Source organism: Pinus tabuliformis, chromosome 5_2 (genome assembly GCF_031772625.1).
Source record: "Pinus tabuliformis cultivar Carrire ecotype Pingquan chromosome 5_2, CPIR1, whole genome shotgun sequence".
NCBI lineage: Eukaryota > Viridiplantae > Streptophyta > Pinopsida > Pinales > Pinaceae > Pinus > Pinus tabuliformis.
The window spans coordinates 163730236-163751008 of NC_142306.1; the positions used below are offsets into that span (position 1 = coordinate 163730236).

General features: G+C 37.2%; 1 pseudogene; it reads right to left on the reverse strand.

Moving 5' to 3' along the window:
* Positions 1-16389: 16389 nt before the first annotated feature.
* Positions 16390-20546, reverse strand: LOC149158051 (kinesin-like protein KIN-14U; annotated as a pseudogene).
* Between the last annotated feature and the right edge of the window lie 227 nt (positions 20547-20773).

Here is a 20773-nt window from a genome sequence, read left to right on the forward strand (position 1 = left end):
CCAGGAGTCAGGCTCATTATCAGTATTTAACCAAGTGGAAAGAGGAACCAGTAAAGGACGTCAGCGGAACTACAGAAAATGGGGATCAACTCCAAACAACTACAAGATCAGTTTTCTTCCTCGGGAGTCTGATGCAGGAGCATCGGAACTGGCCAGCAATGTGGGAAATTGCCCACATGTTGTGGCGTGACAGGGGAAATTTCAATTACTGTTTGTTCAAATCCAGTTTATTGAGGAGGACGATTTCTCAAATAATTAATTATTATAGTAATAAGTGTGACTATCTTAGTGATAAGAATTGTTAAAACAGGTGTGTGCGAGCGCTAATAGGTAGGAGATTTTACTGTTAGGATTTCTAAAATTCGAAGATTGTGATTATCAATTTGTTAGTGGAGTTAATGTGAGGAAGTTGTAATAAATGAAGAGATTTCTCTTCGGGAACAGGCAGTGTTTTGGGTGTGTTTTTTTTCAAGAGCGAAAAAGCTCAGAAGCTTGTAAAAAGACTGTGTGTCGTGTGTAATAGAAGCGTAGGTGTGGTGTGACTCCAATTAAACAAGTAGACTGTGTGTTGAATAAAACTGGAGATCGCCAAGCTAAACTCTATTTTCATCACTAGTTATGAATAAAACAAAGAGTATTTGCACAACGTGTTATGCTTGCTCTGAATGGGATGTGTTAATGACATGCAGATTATCTGTTGACAGTCCGTCCGAACTGTGGTTCCATTACCCCCAAATTATCGCATAAAATCCTGGAAGATATTGAGTGTTAGTGAGATCTTAATTAATTTGATTGAATTGATGTGCAGCGATGCGTGATCGGTGGACAGAATACTCATTGGTGGCGGCCAGCAATTCCAGCGTTGCAGGAAACGCCAACTTACCTTGCCAGATCAGACAAAAAAACAAGTAGTTAATTTCGATGGACAGAGGCGGTGTTTAATCAGCGTTTTTTCCCAAACTCTTGATATAACTGAACTGTGTGTGATCGGTTATGATTACATGGGATGCCGGAGGCGGGTTTGGACCTGCGTTTTAGTTTTTTTGCTGTTCATTTAGCGATGATATTGGAGAACCTGCGTTGTAAAGAAATGATGAACAGATGTGTTTTTCCCTTTGTTTTTGGGTTGGTCTCTGAAGCGTGAATTAAAGCCTGTGATGTTCTGCATGTGGATTCGGTGGATACGATGGGCATATGATTACGTTTCAATTGATAACTGTAATATCACTAACGTAGGTGAACACTTTTGAACCATTGAGTCAAACAGAGAACTGCCGAGTCGAGGAGAAAGGGTATAAAGTCAGATTTTTGTCATAGGCGATGGTCCATGGAGACTTTGAATCTTCCGATATTTGTTGTTGCAACTGACTGTTTTTCATCTAGAATTAATCTGTTACAGATCTCGGGAACATGAGGCTATGGAGATTTTGAATCATCTTGAATCTTGATGATTGAAGGTTGATAATGGATATGATTGTTGATTGTAATTGTATCATATACTTTGTATGATATACTTGGTTATGTTTGGAATAAAAACAGAGGCTCTGGTTTGATAGTCTGGCGATTTCAAGTTAAAGAAGATCGCTCTATCTTTATGGAAGTCAGTTGTTTAAAATAAAAATAGAGTTTTCTATGTTGGTAGATCGACCTTTTAAATCCGAAGCCGATTGATATGTATGTTTGCTGAGTCCTGTTAGCTTGTAGATTGAGTTTAAAATCTTTGAGGTACATCATTTTTGGTATCAGAGCAAAAGATCCAGGGGGTTGCAGCTAAGATGCCGCCAAGGCGAGGAATTGGTCGAGGAAGACCAGAACCAAATGCAGTCCTGATAGACGAAGTGCGAAGACTGTGTGAACGAATGGAGACAATGGAAACAGCCCAGAGAAGAGCACCAGATGTGAAAACTGAGATTTCTTCAGAAGAGTCTGATGAAGAGGACGAAGCAGGAGAAGAAACTGAAACTGCCAAAGTCCTCAAGATGCTGGCAAAAGTTGGCAGCAAACCCAAGATAGAAATTCCTATGTATGATGGGAGTTTAAATGCCGAGGAGCTCATGGATTGGATCAGATCCATAGATCAGTATTTCGATTATGAAGAGGTTGAGGAGAATAAGAGGGTGAAGTTTGCAGTCACTAGACTGAAGGGCCATGCAGCCATCTGGTGGGACGAGTTACAGACATCAAGAACGCGAAAGGGGAAATCTAAGATCAAGCAGTGGGATAAAATGGTAAGCAACCTCAAAGCCAAATTCTTGCCTAAAGACTATCATTTAAATCTTTTTAAGCAGATGAAAAATCTGAAGCAGAAAGGAATGTCTGTTAAAGACTACACTGAAGAATTTTACAGGTTAAATATCAGAACAGGGCATGTAGAAGATGATTTGGAGAAAGTAGCCAAGTATATTAATGGGCTAAGGTATGAGATCCAAGATGAGATTAGCCTGTTAAGTTTGAAAACTGTTGAGGATGCCTATCAAGCAGCCTTGAAGGCAGAGGAAAAACTCTTACGCAAACAAAACCAGAGAAACAGAGGTAAGAATCTGGCAAAAGAAGAAAGGATACTTGAATCCAAAGTTCAACACTCTCAGAATGAGGCAGGGAGTGCGAGCAATAGAGCAACACAAAGAGGAGATTTTGGCCATGGAAGGTTTGTGCCCAGAGGCAGAGGCCGAGGAAGAGATGTCCGGTGCTTTGCATGTGGTGAATGGGGACATGTACAATGGGATTGTCCTCATCAGAGATCAACAAACCAGTGCAACGTGAATGTTGTAGAAGCCAAGCAGGAGATTCCTCAACCTGAAGCTAAAGAGGAACCACCAGAAGACGGAGAGTCCCTATTAATGAAGCGGGTATTACTGAAAGGAGCTAAGGAAGCCAAAGAACCAGTTCAAAGAAGGACTTTATTCAGAACTGTATGTAAGTCCAAGGGTAAGTGTTGCAAGTTGATAATTGATAGCGGTAGTACTGACAACCTTGTCTCTACAGAGATGGTGGATAAGCTGAAGTTGGAAAGGACAGTACACCCCACTCCTTATAAAGTATCGTGGCTCCAGAAAGGCCATCAAATTTTTGTGACTGAACAATGTAAAGTCAACTTTCAAATTGGCACTTATCAGGATGTTATTTTATGTGATATAATGCCGATGGATGTCTGCCACATATTGCTAGGAAGGCCCTGGCAGTTTGACCGAAATGCCATACATGATGGCAGAAGAAATACTTATACTTTGGAGAAAGAGGGGAACAAGTATACACTACTACCGTTGAAAGCTGAAGACAACAAAGAAGAACTTGGAAACAGCGTTACGTTGATGAATGAGAAGACCCTGTTGCAGGAAGATGAAAAGGGTAAGGAGATGCATTTTTCTAGTGTTGGCAAACCCAAGGTAATTTTAACTTCTACAAATTTAGAAGATTTACCTGAAGAAATTCAGAATTTCTTGAATGATTGTGCTGATATTGTTGTGGATGAGTTGTTACCCATCAGAAGTATTAGTGAACATAATGATCTAATATCGGGAGTCAGCTTGTCAAATAAAGTAGCCTACAGGGTAATGCAGGAAAATGTTGAAGCTGGAACACAAGTGAAAGAGTCGATGGATAAATGGCTAAACAGTGAAAGGCTTAATCCATGTGCTGTGCCAATAGCACTCAGTCCGAAGAATGAAGATTTGAAGAAATATGCAGTCACTAAAGAAGAGCTGAAATTGGATCCGAAGAAAATCCAAGTAGATGGGAATTGGCTAACTCCTAGAAGCATATTTGAGGGAGATGTCAAAAGAAGATGGCGGGAATGCAGTAGCAAAGACAAGCAGCGAGCAGATATGAGGAGGCGGAAAAAGAAATTCTAAACAGGTGATTTAGTTATGTATTGCCGAAAGGTACCTATACTAAAAGCCAGAAGAAGAACCACAAAGAGACGCCATAACAGACGAAAACCCAAAGCAGGAAAAAGGAAAAAGAAAGCGCTAAAGCGAACTAGGAGTCAGGCTCATTATCAGTATTTAACCAAGTGGAAAGAGGAACCAGTAAAGGACGTCAGCGGAGCTACAGAAAATGGGGATCAACTCCAAACAACTACAAGATCAGTTTTCTTCCTCGGGAGTCTGATGCAGGAGCATCGGAACTGGCCAGCAATGTGGGAAATTGCCCACATGTTGTGGCGTGACAGGGGAAATTTCAATTACTGTTTGTTCAAATCCAGTTTATTGAGGAGGACGATTTCTCAAATAATTAATTATTATAGTAATAAGTGTGACTATCTTAGTGATAAGAATTGTTAAAACAGGTGTGTGCGAGCGCTAATAGGTAGGAGATTTTACTGTTAGGATTTCTAAAATTCGAAGATTGTGATTATCAATTTGTTAGTGGAGTTAATGTGAGGAAGTTGTAATAAATGAAGAGATTTCTCTTCGGGAACAGGCAGTGTTTTGGGTGTGTTTTTTTTCAAGAGCGAAAAAGCTCAGAAGCTTGTAAAAAGACTGTGTGTCGTGTGTAATAGAAGCGTAGGTGTGGTGTGACTCCAATTAAACAAGTAGACTGTGTGTTGAATAAAACTGGAGATCGCCAAGCTAAACTCTGTTTTCATCACTGGTTATGAATAAAACAAAGAGTATTTGCACAACGTGTTATGCTTGCTCTGAATGGGATGTGTTAATGACATGCAGATTATCTGTTGACAGTCCGTCCGAACTGTGGTTCCATTACCCCCAAATTATCGCATAAAATCCTGGAAGATATTGAGTGTTAGTGAGATCTTAATTAATTTGATTGAATTGATGTGCAGCGATGCGTGATCGGTGGACAGAATACTCATTGGTGGCGGCCAGCAATTCCAGCGTTGCAGGAAACGCCAACTGACCTTGCCAGATCAGACAAAAAAACAAGTAGTTAATTTCGATGGACAGAGGCGGTGTTTAATCAGCGTTTTTTCCCAAACTCTTGATATAACTGAACTGTGTGTGATCGGTTATGATTACATGGGATGCCGGAGGCGGGTTTGGACCTGCGTTTTAGTTTTTTTGTTGTTCATTTAGCGATGAGATTGGAGAACCTGCGTTGTAAAGAAATGATGAACAGATGTGTTTTTCCCTTTGTTTTTGGGTTGGTCTCTGAAGCGTGAATTAAAGCCTGTGATGTTCTGCATGTGGATTCGGTGGATACGATGGGCATATGATTACGTTTCAATTGATAACTGTAATATCACTAACGCAGGTGAACACTTTTGAACCATTGAGTCAAACAGAGAACTGCCGAGTCGAGGAGAAAGGGTATAAAGTCAGATTTTTGTCATAGGCGATGGTCCATGGAGACTTTGAATCTTCCGATATTTGTTGTTGCAACTGACTGTTTTTCATCTAGAATTAATCTGTTACAGATCTCGGGAACATGAGGCTATGGAGATTTTGAATCATCTTGAATCTTGATGATTGAAGGTTGATAATGGATATGATTGTTGATTGTAATTGTATCATATACTTTGTATGATACACTTGGTTATGTTTGGAATAAAAACAGAGGCTCTGGTTTGATAGTCTGGCGATTTCAAGTTAAAGAAGATCGCTCTATCTTTATGGAAGTCAGTGGTTTAAAATAAAAACAGAGTTTTCTATGTTGGTAGATCGACCTTTTAAATCCGAAGCCGATTGATATGTATGTTTGCTGAGTCCTGTTAGCTTGTAGATTGAGTTTAAAATCTTTGAGGTACATCACTTTCAAAATATATTGTAGATACAAATCAATTACTAATCTACTAATAAAATGTCTAAAAGGAAATAGAACTGAGAAAAAGAGCTAAACTAGAAGCTACTCTCCTGGTCAGGCTTCTGGTATCTAAACTATGTAAATTTTACATTGATGTCACAGGAATATGTTATTGATGTCATAGGAATACGTTTATAAAGAAGGCCTCTGCATATTCAAATGAAGTGCAATAAACATTTTCAGGTTAAGAAAAGCAATCTAGATTTTACTAGATTATTAGCTCTGAGATGGGGCATTTCTCATATTTAACTAATATAATCCATGTCTCTAATAAATCCAAAAAAAATAATGAAAATCTAACTTACTGTATTGAGAAGTTGAATCATAGATGGTCTCCATTTTGAAGTCACTCCTCATATTGCCTAATGACATGAATTTTCCATTTCAATATTTTAACCTACAGAACTATAACAAAAATAGTAAATTTATTCGATCTGATCACTTCTTGAAACTCATAGGCACATACATGTCAAAGATGCGTCCATCTTACCTAAACAGAGAAACCTGTACTAGATTGGATGTCCACCACATATATGCTAGTTGTACTAGATATTTGTGCAGTAGACCTGCCCATCCATAACCTAAAACCTGCATGAATACTCTACCATCACTATCATCAATTGACCCAAACTTAAGTCTGAAAACACTTGAAAACAAAAGAAGAAAGTATGATTAAAGTTTGTTGGTTGAAAGAATTGGGTTGGTTATAAATACCTTACATGAGCTATACACAAATAAGACCTTTCATGACCTGAGGATAAGGTCAAGAAACGCTTTTCTATATAGCTGTACCCACCTAACTGCTCAGAAATTAGGTTCTGGAAGATCAACTCTGGGCTAGTTAGAAGGATTGGACGTGAAAGGTCTTACTTTACTAAGAAGGTCTTAGATAAGTTGTTCAAAGGTCTTTCTTGAGCTCAGATAAAGACTGAGGTGTAGTTGCATGAGCTCATGTAAAGTACAGTTTTAGGTTCTACTGTTTTGAAAAGAAGCAGTACTCCAATCTTGCAAATAATGAGGTCATATTCAAAGGATATTTCACACTGAAGGAAAAACTGTGCCCAAATAATTGACTACAGATGATATCCACAATTCTTCTTTGTGCAAGTGAAATTCAAATCATTCCAGGCAAAACCCATGGGAATTGGTTGGCCACTAACACCATTGAGTGCAAGATTTGAGAATAAACAGGGAATGAACAACATACCTATGTTGTGATTACTATGATGAACGTTGCAACAAATATGATATTTTTCTTATAGAAATCTTTGATGAAATTGATGGCCCCGAAAGAGAAGGCATCTCCACCACCAAAAGGCACACTAGTGTTGGCAAAGACTGTTATGAGAATGTGCTCTTTCATATTGAAAGGACTAGGGTTCAGAGAATGAGCCCTAAGATCAGGGACTCAAAAGCCAATTCTATGCCAGATGCGAGTACCAATTGCCCAAACTACTTCAAATTCCTACTCTCAAGGGAATTCCTGCTGAAAAAAGACTAAAACATATTTCAGTCCTAATAAACAAGAAAACCCAGAGCATTTGCATTATACCCAAAACTTTTCTCACATGCAAATAATATTTCAGAACTATATTCAAAGCTTGGATAATAAAATTAAACCTCACTGGAAATCGCAGGAGGAGACATGATTTTCCAACTCTAGAATCTCCAATCAAGAGAATCTTGAACAAATAATCACTGGAGAAGAAGATTATGACAGCACTTGTCCAGACAAATAATATAAACAAAGTAAATATTATAAACTTATATAACTCAACAATCTCACCATTGACAATGGCAAAGACAAATTAATTGAATAGTATTCAACTGTAAAAAGTGCACCCTATAGTTACAGTTCCCTTGTCCACAATCTGTACAGGGTACCACGGAGATGAATCCATTTTGGCCCACAGGAATCTCTCTCAGGCTAGGAAATTTTGATTCTAGAACTTGCATGACCCTACATTAATACTCCGTTCCTCTTTGAATCGTTGCCTTTTGGTTCTCCATTTACCGAAACAACCATATTATCAAATGCTCAAAAAGAAAGAAGAGCAAAAGAAGTTGCTATGGCCTGGATCAGCAGGCTATCCAGCAACAAGTTTGGCAACACTAACTGGTCTGTCTTGTAAGCTTTGGGTTCCTCAAAACCCTTGTCTTTTCAGAGAGCATGATCAGTTCCAGGCACTCAAACATCTGTTGTTGTCTTGTGTCTCTGGGCCAAACCAGGGCATATTCTACAAAATCATGGAGGTTTACAAACTAGAAATATCGAAGCTCATTGGGTGGCCGCCTTGGATCCTTTTCTTCATATAGAAGCCAACCAGTTCCTCTTCCATTGGATGAAATCTGAAGCCCGGAAAATCCATTAACAAATCTCCCTACACAGTCCCGACTAGGGATAAAAGCTCATCAAGCTCCTAGAGTGGGATGCCTAGAGACGCGGTCTGCTCAGCAACATTTAACAACAATATTTGAAGCAAGAGGAAAAATTGTGCAGAAAGAACATAAGAAACTAACCTAAACTAATTATTATATCCAATGATCTGGAACTTTTCAATCGTCTAACATCTGATCGAATGGTTCAAACAAGTACACGTGGAAATTAGGGGAGTTGATTTTAGAGGGGAACGCCTTACGGCGTAATTACCAGTTAAGGTAACAGTGGCCCAAATGTGATATGAAAAATAAATACAATGTGATGAATCATTTCTTATGATTTAGGAATGATACATTTCAGATGATGGAAATGATATGTTGTCATGTATGGATAGGGTTGAGAAGGATATGGTGAAATGTTCAAAGGCTCCAGTCTGTCACAAATAATGGTACTGTAATTCAAGACCATAACATAACGATATCTCAAGTAAATAAGAACATAACAATATCACAAGTAATTATCAACATAAGAAAAAATTTCTGCCTTTCCGATTTTCTAACAAAAAGAACAAGTTTTTATATCATGTCAAGCCCACTGGAATTGTCTTCATAAAAAGATCATTATGGTTGTGGTGAACATTTGTTTTATGGATCCCAGAATGATTGGGCACAAGATGGATCATAAACATCCCATCCCACCAATGGTATTTCTAGCCACAACACATTATTAGTTGTTTGGTAGCAGACATTAGCTATTTGAAAAATATTGGGCCTCTACAAAGAGCTTCATTATCAAGAATTAGATTCGTATAAGACAACAAAATGATAATTCCACCAATAAATGGAATTTAAACAGATACACGTAGTAGAAATTAAAAAAAAAAATCCAAAATTATATTATCATAGTTGTGTAATTTAATTGGTTTGGAGTCTAATAAAGTTATTTTCCCAAGGACAATCATAGTCGAGTGAACATACACTAACTAGCAAACCTTGAAGTAACTAAGAACAAAGACACCCTTCACAAGCCCATGGTGTTGCACAAGAATGGAAAATGCAATATGCTAAAATATTTTTGGAAGGTGTGCGTTGTAATAGTAAGATATTGAATGACATCAAATAAGATTTGATGTGTCGTGTAATAGTAATATATTGAATGACATCCAACAAGATTCTACAATGTTATTGTTGATGTCATTGATCTACAAAAGTTATCCATGTAGCCATAATGCATTTCTTAAGCATTTGGCTAGTATGGAAGGCCTACATACTTGTGTTTAAGCAAACAAAGTCAACGTTCATTTGTAATTTCATGCTTATCAGGCACCCACATTCTCACCATGGCTTCGGAGATCCACCCATAAATATATCCTAATGGCAGTTAAAACTCAATCAAAAGTAACTATAGTGGTCAACAGGCTCTTGGTATGATGATAAAGAGGGTGTGTTTCATACCCTAACTGAGGTATGAAATCTCATATCCCTTTGCCTCATGGGCCATCTCGCCCATCCAAGAAAGTCATCATGCCTGTGTATGCAAGTCTTGTTGGATGGGACTAGGTGCAAGCCCTTGGCATATCTAGTAGAGAAGACTCCCCATCTGTGGCTGCTTAACTAAGAGATTCTTTCAAAGGTTGTAAACCAACTATATTTCATCGTAATACTCCCATACTAGAAAAGGACATGCTTGCAACAAAGTTTAATTACCCAAATAAATAGAAATAGTTTAGTCTCTATAGTTGTATAAAAAGATCCCAATTAGTTGGAAAAATCCAGATAATGCCATATGCGTTGTGATACAAAATCAACCCAACTATCTAAAGCCCATGCAGTCTCGATCCACTATGATTTTCCCTGTTTAAAAAAAAAAGTAAGAATGGAACACTAAAATCTCACCATGGAGATTGTTGAAAGGATTGTGAAGAATGCCTTGGGAATAAAGAGAAGGAAGTTGAACTTTTGATTGACTAGGCTTCATGAAATTAGTCTAATGTTGATGGTTTAGTGTTTGAAACTATTGATGTTGAAGGAGTGGTGCAGATGGAGGTAGAGGTGGCCAAATTTTCATAGAAGGTCATACATATTGTGTCATAGGAGACATAGAAGAAAGTCTTTGTGGATTCATGCTTTGGCACTCATATTGGAGGTTATCCCCTTTGAAGTGGTTGGGAGAGCTTTCCCTCACTTGATTAGTGTGGATAATAGAAATCCGTTGATGTCCAATTGTGTGTTCCTTCTATTATTGTTATTATTATGCACTATCGATCTTAACAAGTAGTATCAAAGCAACAATTTGAGTCATGTGAAATCATTTTGTTTTGTTTTTTGCAGATTATCTTGCAGTAGAATTTATCCTTGCTTGGAAGCCATATTGTAGTCGCACCAAATGCCATTAGAATTGTAGTTGTGTCACCATTTTCGAAATGGGTTATAATTGCAATTCTGAGCCATACCAAGGAAGTTATAACCATTTTAAGTTGCGGCCTCAAAATCATAGCCAAAAAAATGAGATCAATTGATTATTATATTGTGGCATGACTTTAGTCTTTCTTTTTGTTTAGGAGCCTGATTGTAATCACACCAATGTTATCCAAAGAAAAGTTTTGATGTCATTTTCAGATTGGGGTCATAATAGCAATTTTAAGTAATATTGAGGAAGATATACCCTTAAAAAGTCAACTTTCCAGCTCTACAAGTTTTTGCTGTGAAAACTGGAAACTTTTCTCATGGGTTGATTTTCTCTCTACTTGTGAACCAAATTGAGGTCATTCCAATGCCACTTGAAGCAAAGCATTAATGTCATTTCTAATTTGGGTTCATCGTAGTTATTCTAAGCAATATTAAAAGAGTTGCAACCACTTTATGTTGTTCCATTCAACCACAAAATCCTAGTGGAAAAAGGAGATCCATTGAATATCAATACATTATTCCCCCTCATTGATGAATATTTGGATTTATGGGAAACCTACATGGAAGGATTTCCTGAAAAAAGCTTCTACAACCTATGAAGAGTGTAATCAAAAGTGCTTAATAGAACTTGAAGAAATGTTGAAGGAGAACCATGATCACTCAAGCATTGAAGTCATTCAAAATGAAAAGCTACTTGTCATTCACCCAATTACACAAAGTAAATAAAGCATGTATTCTAAATTTTAGTGATTGTGAGACAACAAATTTGAAATTTTATGTTAAGTTCAATAAAGGAATGGAATGAGAAAACACTACATCCAATTCCACCTATTATCATTTGAAGCTTTTGAAAAACAAAATTAGAGAACATCCTTGTTGACATGAGCCTGAAAATCACTTAAACTGGTCAAAACCCACTTCGCCAGCATTATGGTTACAATGGAAGCAATAAATGACCTTTATCAAGGAGCTCCCAAGCTAGGAGGCTAAATGCGCTTTGAAAAATAAAGTTGTGTTTTACTTAGTGACTAAGTAATAGGACACCTCCAAACACGTCTCATATCTTGTATCCTAGTGCCGAACACCAATACGTGAGGATACATGTCTGACATGTTTGGCACATGTCCTCTTCATAGGACACCAACCAAACACATGTCTGACACATGCCCTAAACAAAAAGGAACATAATGAAAAATATAATATAGACAGTCATGGGAAAGAAGGAAATCACTTCATATTCTTTGGTGAGATTCCTGATATTCCCAAGCAAGAAGCTCAGAGAGGTAGTAAGGTCAATAAAAACATACTCAAATATTATCAGCCTCAAGACTATCTTGGAGTCTCCCAAGTACCCTTGAATGACCAACCACTAGCTCAATTGATCAACAAAGACATAGAAGTAGGGTAGGTGCAATCTGACATCCCATAATGCAAATGAAAGCTTGGAAAATTGGAGGAAACTAATACAATGTTATCCAAGTCAATGGGGTACTTGAAGGAGAAGGCAAGGGAAGTAGAAATCGTGTAGAACATCAACCTCCATTCACAGTAGCAGAAATATTGGATAGCTGCAACAAAGAAGAAATTGAGCTATTGAGGAGTTGAACCAACCCCTGATATACCATATTAGTGAGATAAAAGAGGGTCATTATAACCCCCCACATAATAGAGAGTAGAGTAAGTAGCATATGGAAAAGCCGCCAACCAAGAAATCATGATTTCTAATCATCATACAAAGAAATAAGCCAGTCATTTTTGACATCTAAGTTGTTTTCTATTTTAGCAAATGTTGGGATTTTGTATAAGGCTCTTCCTACAATTTGTCTATATCTTCATCTACAGGAATGATAGTCAAGTAGAAATGGGTTATGATTCCCATATTGTAGTTCACAGTAAGACCCACAGTAAGTTGCAAGCATGAGGAATATTTATTATAAACCGAGATAGAAGACGGATTCATTTGGGAATTCAAGAAGGGGTTTCAAGCATGAGGAATATTTATTATAAACCGAGATAGAAGACAGATTCATTTGAGAATTCAAGAAGGGGTTTTTCTGTATAGAATTACCTTGGTATAATGAGAGTAGAACTCATAAATTGATGGTGTTGGTATCGCAGAGAAAAAGTTAATGAAAGGGATTAGGTGAGTATCATAACCATTTTGAATCATTTGAAATCTTTTTGTATATGAAATGGGCACAAGAGCCTAAAGCGAAGACTTAATGTGGAGAAGAGCATGATTTCAAAGCTAGGAATTATGAGATGAAATACTAGCATACAAAAAGAGAAACCTCTATTTTAGAAGGATGAGAGGAAAAACTTTAAAGGATGCCTAGTGTTCCAATTAGGCATATGTGCCTTGGAAATGTGAGATGGACTCAGAGAGGATAGTCGATTTGTGATCTCTGAAATAAATTTTTAAGTATATAACTTGAATGTCATGAAGTATAATGTCCCTGTGAGCTACGTTGGAGAAGTTGTGGTTCGAGACTTGATTAGCTTTTGCTTCTGATGTTTGTTGATCATAGCAATGTTTATGAAAAAACGATCATCCAATAGATGTGCACTGAGGGAAAATCACCTTGTATATAATTTAATGCCACGAAGGAGATTGATGTTGAAAATGCATTGAATGGGTTGAAATTCATTGCAAAATATGTATAGGAATACATTGGCATTTTATAATTCCATTATTAAATTGATTTTTTGGTAAGTGTGGCATCTTGTGCTCTCGCTGGACATTTCACCTAATGATTTTGACAACTCCAATTGTTGTTGGAATTCTGAAATAAAAAATGTGTGCAAATACTTAGAACCTCATTATTTGTAAATTGTGCAAGGGTTGCGCTGAATTCCAAAGGAGAGAGCATAATTCCTTTTTGGAAATGGGTATGGTATGGGAATTACCTCTGGATATACAGATTTCTGAGGTAAGATGAATTAATATTTTATTGCCTTGGTTCAAACTGGAATACGTTTGTTTGTATGAAGACATGGACTTCACGATGTACCCATAAGGTGATCTTCTAGATAAAGACACCGCAGAAAAGGAACAAAATTATGGCAGCATGGTTGCATTGGGAATGCATGAAAGAGAATATCTGTGTGAGATGTAAAAACACCCATTTTGAGTGTATTGGAGGTAACAAAGTGCAAAGTGGAATATCAAGGAAGGTAAATATGTATAAATGATTGAATGCCAGCAGTTTGAAACGCTTGCCGACATTTTGGGTGGCATCATGATGGCATCACTTCCTATTATATTTGGGTTGCAAGCTCTCACATTGGCGCCAAAACAAGTACTGTGTCCCATCTGAATGTTGTACAATGGCGTTGAAGATGAATAAATGTAGGTAAAAGATAACCTAATGTTTTTCCAGAACCTATTTTGGCAATGGCTACCATGTCATGATTTTGCATAGCAATAGGCCTTGATTGTGCCTGTATTGGAGTGGGGGAGGAGAATCCTGCATTTTGTAGCTCAAAAACCCAACATTTGAAACAATATTAGAAAGTTTGTATCACAAATTACCCTGTATACTCTAAATGCAATCCCATCATTCATTCTATCCAAAAACATCACAAAATTGAACATATCAGTAACAAAGAAGAAGCATTTCCAATGTGCATGGTTTCTTGTTGAAGCAACTGTGACAAAAGCATTGGGATTATTCACAAAATATATGGATGGCCCAAAAACATTGGTAGTCATGAACCCATCCTGTGACGTGAAATCCACCCTAAGACAACGATCCCCCAACAAACCTGACCCAACAACATGAAGGCCAAGTAGGAGAGCAAGGAGCAATGCTTCTGTTGTATAGCAATGAAACCCACAACATATGCTCCTCTCTGGAGAAAATATCATACCTACAACAAGTACAAGGGATAACAAACAAGTGATTTTGGCACTAAACACATCGTGGATTGTAACTTGTTATCCTAGTTAACAAGTAACTGGGGTGTCAATCACATAAAAACAAAGTTGCTAATAATAATTTCAGAAAGCAAGATAAATGATACTCAGCTATAGGAGAGAAGAGACACAATTAACCTACAAATTTCTCAAATACAATCAAAATCATGAGAAAGTAGACAATCTTACCTCTCGAAGAATCTTTGATGGAAATCCAGTCTGGTTAATCTGTGATGGGACTCTGTATTGGGTTATACACAATCCACTATACCCAAAAAATATTCTAGACAGGGGAACACGATCCTAATCATGTGTATCAGCTTCTTCAGAGCAGCAGTCCAAAGAAAAAGTCATCCTCAAGAACCAAGTTCAGTCACCCCACTCCTAAACAAGCGCCGGACAATATTATGTGTGCGATCTTCACCATATGAAAGTAGAATCCTGGCCACATAAAGAAGGTAAACAGATAAATATGATCATACAAGTTGATCAGGGCCTCAACATACAAACGTGTAGAAAAGACATTAACCTTTTAGCTGTACATAATACTACAAAATTTTCGACCCTGAAAAGAAAGTCACACCATAAAATTTCTCAAGAATGACATTTCACAATGGCAATCCCTATCTTGTGTCAGAGTTAGCAAAATATGAACAGAAAATATGTACAAACCCTTCTACTTTACAACACTTCTAATGTTAGACAAACCCACTTTTGTTTCAATTTCATTTCTAATTCTGAAAACATGTATGAGCATTTGAAATGATGCATTCTAAAGCTTCCTATGGAAGGAAATCCTATACTCATGAGTAGATCCTGGTCTTTAAGGTCAGCTTGGTCTGCAAGTCACCTGTTGTTTCTTTTGTTGTTGTTTTAGCTTTTGTTTCCATTTCCATTGTTGTTATTATTTTCGGTATTGCTGTTGTTGCTGCCACTGCTATTGCTATTTCTTGTTTACATAGGTCCTTCATCTCATTGTCTTCCATGGGGGATTGTGAGATAGGTTTTGATAATGTTGGCATGGGTAATGGTTTGCAGTTTTGTTGATTTTGAGATGGATTTGAATCGTCTTCATTCTTATCGTTTATAGGCCCCCTATACATAACTTCCTTTCTTAACATCAATTCTGTTTTCTCAACAACAGGAGTATATGAAATATCTTTGTTCGGTGTTTTATTGGGTGATGTTTGGAAAGAAATCACCCTTTTACAGTGTGGAATTGATGAACATACTCGTCTGCTCTCGGGTGTATTGCACTCCGACAAGAACCGGTACTCGGCAATGGTGAAATCCTCAGATAATGCACCAATCACCTCATGTTCGGGCAATCCAGTATCTTTAGGAGTATTACACTCTAAAAGGCATTGGGATTGATCAATAGTATACTGCTTATAATATTTTTCGTTGGCCTTCTTGTCATTGCCCATGGGTGTATTACCCTCAAAAGAGCATTGAGATTCATAAATGGTACTCTACTTGGAATAAATTCCAGTCCTAATCTTATTATTGGAGATTCCACCAACCTTGGGTGAATTTCTCTCTGAAAAGCATAGGAATTCATCAATACCACACCTATTAGAATAAATGCTATTCATTTTCTTTTTGTTGGGTAGTGAGGAATGTGTAAGAGCACTGTCATTAGATACATAGCTTTCTGAACCACAAGTTGATTGATCTATCTCGGGAAAAATCACAGTTTTGGCATTCCCTGATAATGGTTTTTTCCTTTCATTACTCAATTGCATTCTCTTTTTCGTTATGCTTGGAGTTTTGAATTCTGCATCCACTGACTTACCTCAGATGCGACTACAGGCTGTGGCATTAATATATCTGGGCAAGCCCACGGACCCTTGTGCTACATTCCCTAATTCAATATTGTATGGCATCTCTATTTCTTGACTAGCTTGACTATCTGATGTTTCCTAGTACCCGAAGGATGGATCACTCTTTGCAAGATGTTTCTTCTTTTCTCTCAAAAGAAACTCAACCGTTTGAATATTGTTTCTTGCACTTTGGCAGTCATCTTCAAGGCACCTCATCTGCTGCATCAGTTCAACCATGTTTGCTTGTGTCTGAACTTTGACTTTCTGCATGGAACAATAAGAATAAGCATGGTACTCGTTCCCTCAAAAATTGGAATCAGTTCTATGATAAATTTCTATTACCAGGCATTCTATGACCAATAGACAAAGACAAAGAAAAGTGTTCGTTGCATGTATGTAGCACACCCAAGACAAGGAAGAGCGAAATAGACAAAGACAAAGAAGAGTGCACATTGAATATATGTAACACACCCAAGACAAGAAAGAGAGAACTTGACAAATGATTTTTATTCTAAAAGAAACATAAAGTTGTCTACTGTATCACAAGTTCACTGATTGTACCTCACAAGAGTCAGATATAAACTAACACCACTCAAGAAAATATGCATGCAGCAATATCAAAGACACGAAAGAGAGAACTAGACAAATACCAGTGTGAATTGCATATATGTAGCATAACCAAAGGCCAAGACAAGGAAGAGAGAACTAGACAACTGGATTTTATTTTAAAAGCAATGTAAATATGGCTGCTATATCACAGGTCCATTGATTGTACCTCACAAGATTCATATATAAACTAGCACCACTCAAGAAAATATGCATGAGGCACTGGTTGTATACAACACTCTTCCGATAACAAACCTTTTCATAGAACATGCCTGTTAAATACCTAAATAGAATGAACACGAGGCTTCCTTCTTTTTTCCCTTTACAGGAGACCTAGACAAGGTTTGGGCATAAGGATTTACATAATATAGTTCTCGTCCAAGGTGAACCCCCCTTGCTCTAGTTGCAAAACTCAAAGAACAAATCGTCTCACTTAAATCATCTGCCTTAGGACTAATATGGACAAGCATCAACGTTTTTGAGTCTTCTCCTGCATTTTTTCAAAAGAATGTGTTTTAGAATCTCAAATTAATGAAATAAGACACCATAAGTCCATCTGCAGAAGAACCAAGAAAACAAACCTTCACGACATACAAATAGAACAAATGGACAAAAAAAGCAAATTCGTTACCTATTGAGTCTCTTAGGATTTGCGTAAGTTTTCTGTTCCTGCACATGTAAAACTTTATATAAGTAATCACTCTGTAAAATCAGACTGCAAAATGTATCAGATGTAGCGAACAAACATGAAACCAGGTACTCCTTTTGAGCTTGCAATCAGCAAATCAAGATGTTGTTTGTTTTTTTACACTATAAAGACCACTAGATTTTCTTGCCTCAGCAATGCAGAATAGCATTACAATATGAAATTCTCGAGTATGAATGCAGATCTCCATAGGAATTTTATCCATGCATCCCTCCCAACACGAGTAAATATATTAAATTAAATTACTATTTCAAAATAGACAGAAAAGTGCTGATTAATATTAGGAAATATGAAATTACAATCCACAATCAAGGAAGCTTTCTGCAAGTTCCAAACCCTAAATCTGGTAGCACAAGCCAGCTACCAAACCCTAAATATGGTAGCACAAGCAAGCTACCAAACTCAACCCAACAATAATTCACCAAATTTATCACCACCTCCTCAGTTAGAGTATCCCTTACAATGGAATCCTTTTTAACCACTGAAAGAGGCACATAACAAATAGTGACTAACTAATTCTAATTCAATAATACATTTTCATGTGCAAAAATGTGTGGGGCGAGTGGGTAGGTCTAAACTAGCCTAATCACTAACATTCCAAGTATTGTGGTTTTTAATACTGACTAAACTAAACAGTGCTGCCAGTAACTACAACATTTCCTTAATTTCAGTGAAATGCCTAATCACCTAACTGAACTAAACACTGCACTTTCACGGCAGTACTTATAGCAAACTTTCCTTAATCTCAAAAAAAACTGGATTGTTACAAACAAAAAATAAATGAGTACACTCTATAAACCTAAAGGAATTATTATACATGTTGCCCTCTTCCTCAAGTGCCAAAAAAGTAGATCTATATTTTCCATTTCATGGGCTCTTTGTAGCCTTTATATGTAGCATGCCTTCTTTTTACAGATCTCATAGGAACGTATTGACCGAAAGGGATCCACATCTTATAATATGAAAAATGTAGAATCCCGAGTCCCTGACCGATGTGACAAACATACTTTGGAAGCTTCGCATGAAACTAGTTGCACCAAAAGGTGCATTCTACAGCCCAAGTGGAGAGATGTGCAATGTCTGTGTGTAACACTTACGTTGTTGACCTTTTCTATATTGAAGGAAAACAAAAAATTTAATACTTTAATGTTCATTTATGGTATAATAATAATATATCGAGAGAGGAGAGTGTTTTAAACTAGCCCAGATATGTCCTAACCATATATCTAACAAACACCAAGAGAGATCAAAGACCTCCAGGTGGAAACCTTTCCTCAAGTATTTGCACTCTAAAAAAGTTTTGCACCTCAAGGGATTTTATCCATCTCAGCACTTGATAGATCCAAGGTAAAGATGCACCTAGGCTGGTTAAGGACTCAAGAGTATTTACCTATAAGGAATGTGAGCTTGCTTATTCTGTAATGCACTAATCACATCACCAAGAGCTGAGAGGGACATATTTATTGCCTTCCCTTCCTCCATAGTTTGACCTGTGGCCTGTGTCTTTTGCAAATGTTCACTTCCACCAAGATCTACCATCCAAAGCTTGTTGGTATCTCTGTATGTTTGTGTAGCACTCTGGAAATTGATAGCAATCTTGATTAAACTACAGACAGTAGAAGACTTACCTAGATGAATGAATGCGACTAAATCCCATATTTATTGCAGGTGCAGATGATAACAACAATTAGCTCCACCCTTTACTTTGTGGGGGGACTTATCTTCTTTGGTCCACCCTTTTGCTAGCTATGCTTTAGGGTTACTAATTTAGATTTAGATTTAGGACTCATTTCCATTTTACTATTTTTTTTGCTCTTACGTGCAATATGCACTCCCTTTGTAGCTGATAATGTATGTGGTAGTCTCCACTCCCATTGAGCCATTTTTGGTCATTCATGGACATTAATAGAACTTCAAATTCAATTTATAATTATATTCACTGTACCAATCCAGTATTGTTAGTCAAAAGAGGTGCGTACCAATGTGATCTACTAGATGGCTCATTGGCATTGGTCCAAGCTATAGATCGAGCTCTGCTACCTTTGCTATACAATTTTCTTGCTTGGCTGAAATTGGTCATGATCACTTCCCTTAGGTTCTCAATCTCAATTGTACCTTTTGCATCCATTTGGATAGAAATACTGAATAGCAAGAAGAAAAACAGTCTGATTGCATTACAACTCCATACACATTTAACTTTTGAAGAAGGATACCATGATGTGAGTGTAAAATATCATTTTGGAGAAAAGGTGTACTAACTTTGTTGATTGAGAGGTAAGTAAATCCCTGAAGTGTCCCATGTATAGTTCTAGCATGCTAAATGAGAATGTGAAGCTAACAGTCATGTCCGGAGAGGCCTGATGAAATAGTTCTTGTATCATATGGGGAACAATCCCAGGACAATCTGGCATGCCTTCCTGCAAAATTTCATAAGAATCAGATAGCTAATAGCCTAATTGTGTCCACCAAGTGGTTAAGAAACAATACCATCATTATAGATGGCTCAATGAGAAATCCAAAATAGAAAATACCAACCATAGTAAAAGTTTTGCCAGACCCTATCTGTCCATAGGAAAAATGCATACATTGTGTCCATCCAAAGCTAATTTGATAATTGGCTCCACTTTTGTAAAGATTTCATCTTTAGCATTGAAAGACACATTTTTTTATATAATGTACTGCTAGATATATTGATGACAAAAATGTGAATCTTCTGTTAAATAATAACTTACAGTCTAACTGCAAAATATAGTGTTTTTTGTGCACCTTGTGAAGCACCAGGAAGGAAAACCTTGTCAAAGTTGTATTCTTTAGTTTTCCCTCCAGCAAATTTTATGACCACTTTGTCTAGATCAGGAACTACAAGAGGCCCAGGTATTTCCTACTTCTCACTAAAGAGGAAAGGCCTCACTGGACAAAAAACATGGATGTTTCCTGCATAATTCAAAATGTATGATTTCAAGAATGAAAATCATGGATCAACTTTGAAACCATCTATGCCATCAAGAGCATCTTGCTAAGTATATTAATTTCACAGGGCTAATTGAAGGTCTAAAGGATTTTTAATGACTTTCATAAGGTGAATGAAAAAAAATGCAAAAGGGCATATGACTGGTATGGTTCTCAACTCAAGTCAAGCAGCATGAATGGATCAAATGTGCATAAATAAAG